At 41.1% G+C, this 11,172-nt stretch overlaps 1 non-coding gene across 1 annotated transcript; it reads left to right on the top strand.

Moving 5' to 3' along the window:
• The first annotated feature begins 7,818 nt into the window (after positions 1 to 7,818).
• Positions 7,819 to 7,901, top strand: trnal-cag (transfer RNA leucine (anticodon CAG)). The gene has a single exon. It is a non-coding gene; the product is annotated as a tRNA-Leu (tRNA).
• The last annotated feature ends 3,271 nt before the right edge of the window (positions 7,902 to 11,172 follow it).

The following is an 11,172-nucleotide window of genomic DNA, read 5'->3' on the forward strand; positions in this document are numbered from 1 at the left end:
GGCATTTGCTGCTTGGATAATGAGCCTGCAGATTTTTAAAAGGCACAATTTTGAGCATCTCTTATAAACAGGAGATTCATATCTGACCTGGGGAAGGTAAGTTCAGGCAGTGCTAGTTAAGTCCTAATAAATACATTTAGATTTCTAAATAAAATAAAAACTGAGGATAGCAAGAGTCCTGCTAGTCTCCATGAACAAATCGGGGAGGCGGGGGGAGAAAGATCACATCCATCTTTGAATTGAGTGTCACACCGTGTATTCTTCTATTTCAGGCTCTGTCTAGCTGTGAGAGGCCCATTCTACACACCCACTCCCCTGCTGGCTTTTTCCACCCTACATCATCTTTCTCCATCCGTCTCCTCTCGCTTTCATTTCATCCCGGTTCAGAGGATTAGTGTAAAACAGGCACATTCGTCGGCGCCCGCCTCCATCTCAACCATCCTTTGTTTTCCTATAGTCTTATTCTGGGTGCCATTCTTCGGCACGCTGGACCCCCCCCCTTCTACACCCACCCCCTCACCCCACGTTATATCTTGCTGATGCAGACCTTTCGTAATCTGTGGAAAAAATAAGTTAAAAAAATTACTGTTTTACCTCCCCCCCACCTCCAAACTCTCCATTCCTCCCCTTCTCAACCTCTCTGTTCTCTTGAATTTTTCTTTTTTCGATAAAAGGAATTCAGGGGGCTTTTGACAAATCCTGGAGTCTGGCTGGTCTTCCTGCATTTTTTGGGAATGGTTGAGTCGTGCTTCTTGTAAAGAGGATGTGGCGGAGGAGCGGTGTTTCCTGACTGATAAGGGAAAAGCCTCTCTCCGTCAGGATGTTTGGGCCTGGCTGGGCCCTGCATTAAAGAGTCAGAGTGAGGGAAGGGAACCCGCTGTTCAGCAGCGGGAGGAAACGGTGCCGTGTTGATTAGCATCTTACTTACCCGTCTTTACTTATCCACTATTTTTCGGGGAAAGTCTCTGTCAACCTGGCCTATTGTACCTTGACCACAAATATAAAGACACATCACACAAACATACACAATAATGAGCTTAAAGCAGGCTTGTTATCCTGAAACAACAGTTGTAGTGAGCACACACACTAACTCTGACCCCTATAGTTACCCACAGTCAACCACAATTGTGTATTTTCTGACACAGCTCATGGCAGATGTGATAAAACGCGCCAGAATGACAACATTCATCATATACTCGTCTTTGCAGCCAGCTGGTATTGGTGTTCATTTCTCTGAGGTTACATCATTACCCTCTGTAGCTGCAGGGTTTAAAACTCTGTGGAGGGTCAATATGCACGCAACCATATTCTGATTGTCGGACGGGTGGTGCCCCAGGCATTTAAGGTGAGAAGGGAATCGCTGATGGGGCATCAGCCTCACAAGTGTCAAGGTCAGCTCAGGGTGCTAGTGCAGACTCCCTTGGTAAAGATGACCAGCAATGTCTCAACAATCAAATCCACCACCTCAGGGTAGGACGCCGTGACAAGGACAAAAATGCAAGCATCAACCGAGTATCATCTGACATAAATTACAGAACAAAGCAGAAGTTTGTTCAGAATGAAGGAGGCTGTTTTTTTTCAGTGGTAGTAGATTTCAGCAACAGCTAAAGGGCCTAATAATATACACACATAAATATACATGAAGTAGTTTTCCTAAATTACAGACACAGTCCTGGCTTTTTATTATTATACAATACATTTTTCTAATTAATATTTTTTTTCTCAATAGTTTATTTAGCTGTTATCATTTAAAACAGGAATGTCAAACTCATTTTACATTGTAGGTCATGTACAGCCAACTTTGATCTTAAGTGAGCCAGAGCAGTAAAACTCCTGTTTCTGTCAGTGCAGAGAAGTTTAACTAAACGTTTAATCATTGAGGTATTTTAATTCAAGAAAAAGAACAACAATTTCAAGAAAAACATCTGTCTTTTTCCACATGATAAAGAAGTGCTGCTTTGGGCTTAACTTGTAAGAAATACATGTGTAAAATTACTCTCCAGCAGTTATAAAACAAAAACTGTTTTTTATTTGACAGAATGTGCCCTTTTTGGGGTTTTTTTTCCTTGTGAACCCACTGCATAAATAATACATTTCTATAGTAAATGGTGAAAAAAACATGAACTCCCCATCATTTAATTGATTATCTGTTACTTTCACTTTGGAGTAGGACGAGTGGAAATAAAAGAGGTATCAAAGCAGACACAGATAAAGTCTAAAATATATTCCCTCCTTCAAAATTTCCAGAACTGTCCAGTGGACCAGTTTGGTGTCTTCGGTGGGCCAATTCTGGGCCCCAGGCCTTATGTTTGACACCCCTAATTTATAGGTTCAGCTTATTTGAATTTTCATAAATTGAGAGATACATAGCTTCCATTTATGAAAGTGGTTTAAACCAACAAGTTCAAACTCCACACATATGCAAATAACCGTGCTAAAATTACATTCCAAGCCATGCTGTTTTTGACTAACGCATGCAGCCAGGTAATAAATAGCAATTTTTTTTAATCTCAAACTCATCTCCACTGCCAAACTATTGCACACCAATTGGTTTGAATTTTGCATTGATAATGAAGTGATTGGCATGCCAGCGTCACTCCTGTGAAATGCCCACAGGAGCTACATAATTTGGATTGTTTGCTGAGATTGGTGGATTCTGCGATTTTAAGGCTCTGGGAAGTTACGGGAAACACTCAGTTTGTCATCTTCAATTTTTGTCCTTGCTCGAAGTTGACTCATCAGCACTCTAAACCTTTAGTCAGAGCCATCTGCTGAAATCCAAAGACGGCCATTGCTGTTTTCCCAACTGCAATAAATCATCAAGAACGGAAAGACAAAATGACGTGTCAACCAGCGGTGGTGAACCATGTAAATTTTAGATTTAATGCACACATGCGCAGTTAAGTTTTTTCTCTTACAGCTGATTTCTCCACCCCGGCTGAGTTTAATAATACCTTTAATTTGGTTAATTTTATTTTTGACACATGTGCAGGATCACAAATTTACAATTTCAATGATTTTAAGGATACAGACTGAACAAACAAAAAAGGCTCCTCTTGTTTTTTCTCTCTGATTGCTGGCTGGCTCAGCTCCAGTCTCAGGTCAAGCCCATGGAATGAGTCTGTCAGGTAGTCTGTTATGTTTCCTATTTCCTCCTCTGCCGTCATGTCACTTCCCTAGGCAAACAAACAACTCACTGGTCCAATGCAACACTAACTGTCAAGGTAACAGAGAAAAGCTTGGTGTGGGTGGACGGAGCCCAGAGCTTTCGCAGCTGTGTAAAGTATTATCCATCTGCTGGGACCGAGGTGATCAGTGATCACTTTGGATATTGTGTCCTCTGGAGGAACTGAGGAGGCTGTCTGTCTGGTTGGACTAAAGTGTAGCTAGAGAGGGAGCGTCCAGTATCGTCATATTTGGATGATGAACATTTGCGCTATATGACGTTGTTAGCATTAACTATAGGCCAAGAGGATGTGGCTGATTTGTTTTACGTGACTAAGGCATACCATGGAGACTAAGACGCTGTTTAAACCTACGTCCTGTGTAAAAATATAGTGCAAAAATATAGTGCATTTGAATTATCTAGCTGCTCCTGCTGAATGCTGTGTGATCACAAGTGACCTCTCCTTAAAATAGATTTCGCTTTTGCTGCTCAATGGAGCAAACTTATTGTTCCGAGCAATTCTGATGGAATTTTCCCGCAAAGCTTTGCGAGCACACAAAACAGCAAACCCATTACAACGTCGTCGTCATCGTCAGCGGTAAATGCACTGAACTTTCCACCAAATTAAACTACTCTATGTGACGGATAAAGACACATTTACATCAGCAAACGCTAAATGTTGTTGGAGTGCATTTCCAGTTGGAGTGTGTTACAGCAGCATTATAACCTGTTTACAATTTGTACTTGGCCCCGGATCTGGCCAAAGGAGGAAAAAGAAGGGAAAACACACAAACACACACACACATCTCACAGCAAGGGATTATGGGTGCAGCTATTCTTCATCTCATTGTGGCTCAACAACAGGCAGAGTGTGGGGTGGCAGGCAGGCGTGTACGTCGCCGGACGAAGAATGGACCAGACTCGTCGAGGGACAGGTGCCATGTGGCAGAGGATGTGCGGGGACACAGATGGGGACCCCTGGAAAACTTGGGGGACTGAACGAGCAGCCAAGGGCCTCCCACCCGTACCTGTGCTGTGAATGCTGCAGCTGAACGGGATCCGGCACCTGTTCTAAGCAGATACAGACGACCAGCAAAAGCACAGAGGGAGGCCAGCACATGGCTGCCAACCCGGGGAAGGAGAAGGCTAGATTTCCATTTACCCATAAGCACGGCCTGATTACCAAATCAGCACAGGCGGTAAAGCTTGCGCGCTACTGCAGAATGTACAAAAAAGGGACTGAAAAATCGTTTTTTTCTCCTCTGTGCATTTCAGTAAACTTTTATGAGCGCTTTCAAAATGTTTATTTAATATCTCAAAGCAGAAACAGCACAGAGAAATAAAAAGGTATGAAAACTTATGTATACTACTACAGATGGATTTTTTTTTTCCTAACATGAGGTTTGCAAAAATGCAGAGCGTGTCCTATTTTTGCAGCCTGGCCTGCATTGGTGCCTCTCTCTCTACTAGCATGGCTTGCACTGGTCTATAGCACGTATGCTGCAGCGCTATCTGGCTTGTTTTTGACTGCTGCAGATTTTCCCTGGGGTGGTATAACTCTTCACCTAAATGTGGAGGAGGATGTTCCTATTGTGCTTCCTAATTGCAATGTGGTTGTTCCATTTAAGAGATAGAACATACGGTACTTATCTGTTGTGTGTGTGAACTGAAACCGTGTGTGGGAATAAACGGGGCGACGTTACCTGTGCTGATCCATGTTTTCATTGTGCTAGTTACAATATGGATTGCAATGCTTAATTTTTTGACAGCTATTCTTAATTGATACTCGTGATATCCAGGTAAATGGCTAATTTCTAATTTGGAAACCCTAGAAATTGGTTGCATATATTTTTATGGTTCTGTTTTCCCTTTATACACAGTTATGTAAAAAAAAATATATATATACAATAATATAAAGGGCTGTCCAAACATAGGAACATAGCTCTTTTTAAGTGAAAGGGCAGCATGCCTTTGAGCTTAAATCATGCCCCATCTTTTCCATTTTAGGAGGCCCACATACTCCATTTGTAGCTTTGGTTGTGTTCTCTTGCGCTAACAGAGTTTACTCAGCATGCATCCTGAAAAGCAGGCGCAGTAATGATTTAGATGAGTGATGTTATAAGTTCAGCAGTGTGAGAGAGCCCCTTTTAACAGCTACTGGAGAGGCTAGACAAAGCAAACCAGCAGGCTGTCTGATGACAGCTAGTGAGACACGAGGACAGCCATTAAGGTTTGATGTTTCAGCACTTATCATTCATAAGATGCATGCAGTTACATTATAGCAGTGGTTACAATGTAACAATCAAAAAATTTAAAGGCATTTTGCGCTGTTTTAATGATGAATGTGTGCAAAAAAAGAAAATATAGTAAAAAAAAAAAAAAGAAGTAAAATATGGTATCTGGTGAGGGTCTTGTAATTATTCTGTTAAGTCTGGGCTTATTTTCCAACAAAAGGAAGACACCACAAAATATTAAAAATAAAAGCCATGTTTAAAACTACCAGGATAATCCTATAAAGAAGTTCCACTATCGCCATCAGACTTCCCAGATTCCCACACTGGATTAGGATATAAGTACTCAACAGTATAAATCACTGTCAATGCACTACCACAAAAAAGAGCTCTTACTCTTTAAAATTAATCAAGAAACTTGTGTATTTCATGTGTCTAAAGCTCTATCAAGCACATACATTTTGCATTCAAGAGAAATAGTTTGCAACCCTGCAGCACAACCTATGGACTTGATGATTCTGGATTAAATGGATTAAAATTTTCAGTAGCAAAAAAACCCCCCAAAACTGGTCAGTTGCATCTATAATATTCTTTACTATCATCGAAATCATAAAATGTGCCAAATCTACATCTCTGGAATCATATTTAAAGTCTCCTTCGCCCAAGGCCTGGAAAGCTTTGTCTCGCGTGGCTGATCAATGATGCAAGTTCCTGTACACAGGAACAACAAGCATCGCTGTATCGCTGCTTATTCAGAGATGAAGTACGTCATTTCTGACACACAGCATTTCCCGTGCCTTGATGTGTGCTGTTTACGCTCAAAATTTCTGGGTAAGACTGCTTGTGACTGACCTTGGCAGAGGGTAAGTCTGGCATAATTTCCATCCTCGCTCCCATTCCTCTGACTTTACTCTATGGCTTTAATATTCGGGATGTTGTTGATGTCTGAGCTTGAAGGAATCCCTTCCTGCTGGATGCTCGGCCCTGTTTCCTTAAAGACTCAACATCAAAAATGACACACATGGAAATGAGTCACACAGTTGTCCCAGGAGTTCAGACACTTGAGCTAAAGTACCATGTTGACAGGTTCAAAACAGGATATGAGCTGGATGGGTCTATGTTTATTACAGATGGCAGAATACTTAAAGAGCAGTGATAGCTGAAAGCTCTGATAAGCAAATTAAGCAGCTAGAGTCACGTACCCACTATGAGCTACAAGTGCCCACACAAAGGCTGGACTGGAAGTCACAAACCATTAAGGCTAATAGTCTTACAGTAACTTACACTATAGTTCAGTTTTTTGTTTTATTTTTTCCAATGCAGAAGTAACTCTGTTACCGAGCTTGGCATGCAAACTGGCAGCAGGCTCCTTGGACACTTAAAATGTTTCTCAGTTCCTTAACAACACAGAAAAGCAACAAACGTTTGCAAATATTTATATCTAGTTTTTGCAGAATCACAGCTCTTTTATGCACATTGCACACACTTTAATATCACACCATTTACACTCAGAAGGGGCAGAATTCCCAAAGGGTTAGGAGCTTTGATAAAAAGGACTAAATAATTGTAGCCCATGGCAATCTTAAATAAATTAATTTACAAATTAGTTGGACCATAGTTTTGCAGACAAAAATAACGAGAGTGCACAAATTACGGTGAGTAACAGCTAAATGGATGAGGCGGCTATTAATAACGGTTACCTTTTCTGCCCAGCTACTGTCATGTCATTGCATTATATTCATCCAACACAGCCAGCGAATACAAAACTCAGTTCATTTTTCCCCTCTACCAATTTAGTGGCTCTTCAGTTTTAATGCTAATTGTTTGCATTGCAGCGAGTTGGACCACAGCACACTCCCCCTTGTGAAAAATAAATTGCCCTTCTTTTGAAACAAATAGCAACCTTCTATCTGCTTAGCTTCTGTCCTTCCCATTGAGGAAATCCAAATAAAAAACGACCTACCTGCTAATTTACAGAGACGTTTAGGCGTCCAATCGAAGTGTAGTTTTGTCGGCGTCAGCCTCTAGCGGACATGTGAGGTACTGCAGGCTTAAGCCATTTGCTCATCCCAGCACTACGAAGCCCCGGCTACGTGTGTTTATGTCTATCCTGTGGGTTATGCTGCAGTTTATATTCGTTTATGGTAGATTATATTCCCTTGTTCGGGAGAACAACGGGTTTGTGTTTAGGTTTGCTTACACAAGAACAGCGTTATTTTAGAGGAGACGTCAGTTTCCTGTAGCTGCGTCTGCCCTAATCATCTTATAAAGCAAGAGAGGTAAATCATCAACGCTCCCGCCATTGTTAGATTCATATTACGCGTTTTGTGTCAACATTCAAACATTTATAACTGAAAGTTGTGGCATTAGGCAGTATGCTTTTATGATTCATATGAGACTGCTAGTGTACAGCACGTAGTTGTCAGGATGGCCGAGCGGTCTAAGGCGCTGCGTTCAGGTCGCAGTCTCCCCTGGAGGCGTGGGTTCGAATCCCACTTCTGACATCGTTCCTTTTTTCGCAAACTTCGTGCCCTACAATGTTAAAAACAAGGTAGGGTATTTTCTCCTCCCAGTCTCTGTGGTCTGAGTTTTTCACACTAACCTTTTAGCACAGTGTAACATGGTTTTTCATCACAGTATAGCTTTAAATTAGAAAAGCTGAACAACCATATTTGTAACTATTCTCAAAACAGTGTTATGTATTTTTTTTTAAAAAAACAGTCAAAGTTTAGATTAGGAAAGTAGTGGGGATTACATTTCCTGTGTATGGAATCCAACATTCAATAGAAGGCAGGCTCAACGTGCTAAACCTGTTATTTATGCTTGTATCTGGGTTCATATGCGGTAATACAGCATATTTAATAGTGAAGTGAGTTTTCACACAACCTTTGGTACAAATTTTAAATCCTGGGTTTAAGATGAGGATCCAGGGTTTAAGGGAAGGCCCTTCGTGGACCGAGGGTTTTTAAAATTGTTACTCAACAGGCTGTGCAATCGCACATTAATGCCACAATGGGGTTGTTTTAGAGGTAACTCGGTATAGGAACAGGTATGGCTTTCTATGAATCTTACTGAAGGATTCCTCCTCTTAAAATTCAATTAATATTTAAATAGATTGTCTATTCCTTTGTGAGATTTTTGCTGACTTACTTTTTCTTGTAAGTTTGTAATTCCAGATATCAAAGTGTGTATATTGCTATAAATGTAATAGCACACAAAGGAGGGTTATCATTGGCTTTAACTTTTTCTTTCATGAATCCAAAAGCTATTAGAACCACTGATTGATTTGTAGCATATGGTCATTTGGCTCAACAATTTATGGTTAATAAAGGAGCAGGTCTTGTACCCTTAAGACAAAGTAGTAGATAGTCAGTTTATCCTAAAAGGCTAAATAGCTTAGCAAATAAAAAGATAGGGCCACAGCTTGGTTTAATCATGCAAAAAGAAGAAGGTGTTTGAGTACTTTTAGCTGTCACTAATAGGATTCATTCCTAACAGGCTGACTGCTCTAAAAATAGTGACTTTTTCCCCCTTTTTGCTCCAAATAGAAATGTTATGTGAGGACATTTGCTGCACATGTATCCCAACACAGTGACACAAACATATAAGCACGCTTATACACCACTTCAGTGCTTCACTGCACAATACAGCACATGTAAATACAATGAACTACATATTAAACATTTCATGTAAAAGCAAATCCATCATCATTATTGTTTTATACCCTTAGGACTTAGGACTTAGGACTTAGGCAAATGAATATTTTGCTTATCTTAACATTTACACCTGGAGAGAGCTCGTAGGGTTAATGTGCAAGGTCAGGTCAGGTGACTTAGGGCGATTTAGGGCGTCTTCCAGTACTTTCACAGGTTGAAGGCAGAGGTTGTTGGGCAGCTTTTATATTAGCATGTGGAAAGATTTTCCATTTGTGTTTTTAAGTTAAGATAGTATAGACATGCAAACTGGTTGGTTGGTTTGCCTTAGAAACACCATTCTAAATCTAGTAGTATTTAAGTTGCCAGCATTTGTGGTTGCTGTATGGATTGTTGGCTTTTCCACTCTATAAGCCAGAAGAATCAGTGAATCCAAAATGAATCCAGTTTCTTGACAGTGTGACCATGTGTGACCACTGATGTACCTTTTAAGTGAGAGTGTTTATCCCATCTTATAGGCAACCTTTGATTTAAACGTCTAAGCCTCACCCTTTAACTGGAGCCATGTATCGGTGCTTCACCTTCCTCTACGTATGCTTCATTAAGACTGTGACTTAATATAGCAGGAGTCCTGGTGCACAGCAGGTTGCACACTAATTAGGCCTGACATTTTAACTGCAGCCAGGAGGGGGGGAGTGCTAAGCCTGAGCATCACTGCACACGTGCAAGCTTGAAGGATGATGTGCTTCGGGGAGTCCTGCTGTGACTATGATCCACACTACGTCCGCATGCAGTGGAGGCTGCAAACCTAATTTGAGTCATTTTAAAGTCCATTTAATGTGGACTAAAAGTTCTTAGAAACCTCCATCAGGCTGGCAGAGCATGCCTGACAGAAGTTGATTAAGGAGAGGACTCTCCCTAGGAAAGCCCACGATTAAAATATTAGCCTCAGTTAGCTTCTGAGTCACTCCTTCCCCTCATGACTCAGTAGGGGATGTGGAGGGGAGGTCTTTCTCTTATTTTCTTCTGTGAGTCAGGATATAATGAAATGGTCACCTCCACCCCACTGTGAGCTGTCAAGCTTGTTAAGACTAAGAGCAGATGGTGTAAAGGGTCACCCCGTGGATGTGCGTGTAGTCTTCACAGGTGCTCATGTGACTAAGCACTTCTTGATTCTCCCCACATCATAAGGACAGGGAGGGACTGGTATGCCGTCTGTGAGCCCCTGATAAGGGGAGACTGCCGTGCATCCTGTGGCGGTTTCCTTGTCCTTGAAAAGATTGATCTGACCCAGAAGGATATTTAGACTAGAAAGGTGCATTTTTTTTAAATTAGCGTCACACGCTGTGGAGCACATACAACAAGGTGGAACATATGCTGAAATGTTTTGAGCCTTGTGACTGTTTTACATGCACCGCCACAGCAATCTGTCAGAGGAGACTGTGCCAGCCTGCCAGTCTGGGATGAAGTAGGCTAATTAGGGGGGCAGTTCCTGTAGTATTTCTATGACATGGCCCCAGAAAATAAATGGGAAATTTAAATGCTGCCATTTACAATGACACGACCCATGAGACAATTCTTTCTGCTGGCCATCATGTCTTAATTGCTTTGTAGGGAGGTACCAATGAATACATATCATGAGACAGCAATTAGAAGAGTAGGTGTGAAACAGGTGATGTTCAGCCGGTAAATCATTTGAAAACCTGCAAAACCTGGTGGATATCCTTACATATTTTAAACAATATGTCAGAGCGATACAGTCATGGTAAAGGTAAACACCCTCTTTAAATTATAAGGTTTTACATATAAGGAACATTCAGCTGTTTGCTAATACGATGCTAAAGAGGAGACACATCAGCAATGATTTTACAGAAGCAATTGTTGGTGACCATCAAACTGGGAAGGATTATAAGGATATGTCCGATATGTCCAAAAAAAAAAAATTCAAGTCCAAACAGTGAGAAAGATTATTAACAGATTGAAAACAGAAAGAGAGCTGCCAGTCTTCCCAGGAGTGAACTTCCTGGCATTCATCCCAAGGTCAGACAACGCAGTACTCAGAGATAATTTAAAAAAATGGGTGGATGAAACCAAAGTGGAGATGTTTAGTCATAAGGTACAA

Source organism: Mchenga conophoros, linkage group LG15, assembly GCF_057382185.1.
Source record: "Mchenga conophoros isolate Kocher_MC1m ecotype Shallow Benthic linkage group LG15, M_conophoros_male_GT1.1, whole genome shotgun sequence".
NCBI lineage: Eukaryota > Metazoa > Chordata > Actinopteri > Cichliformes > Cichlidae > Mchenga > Mchenga conophoros.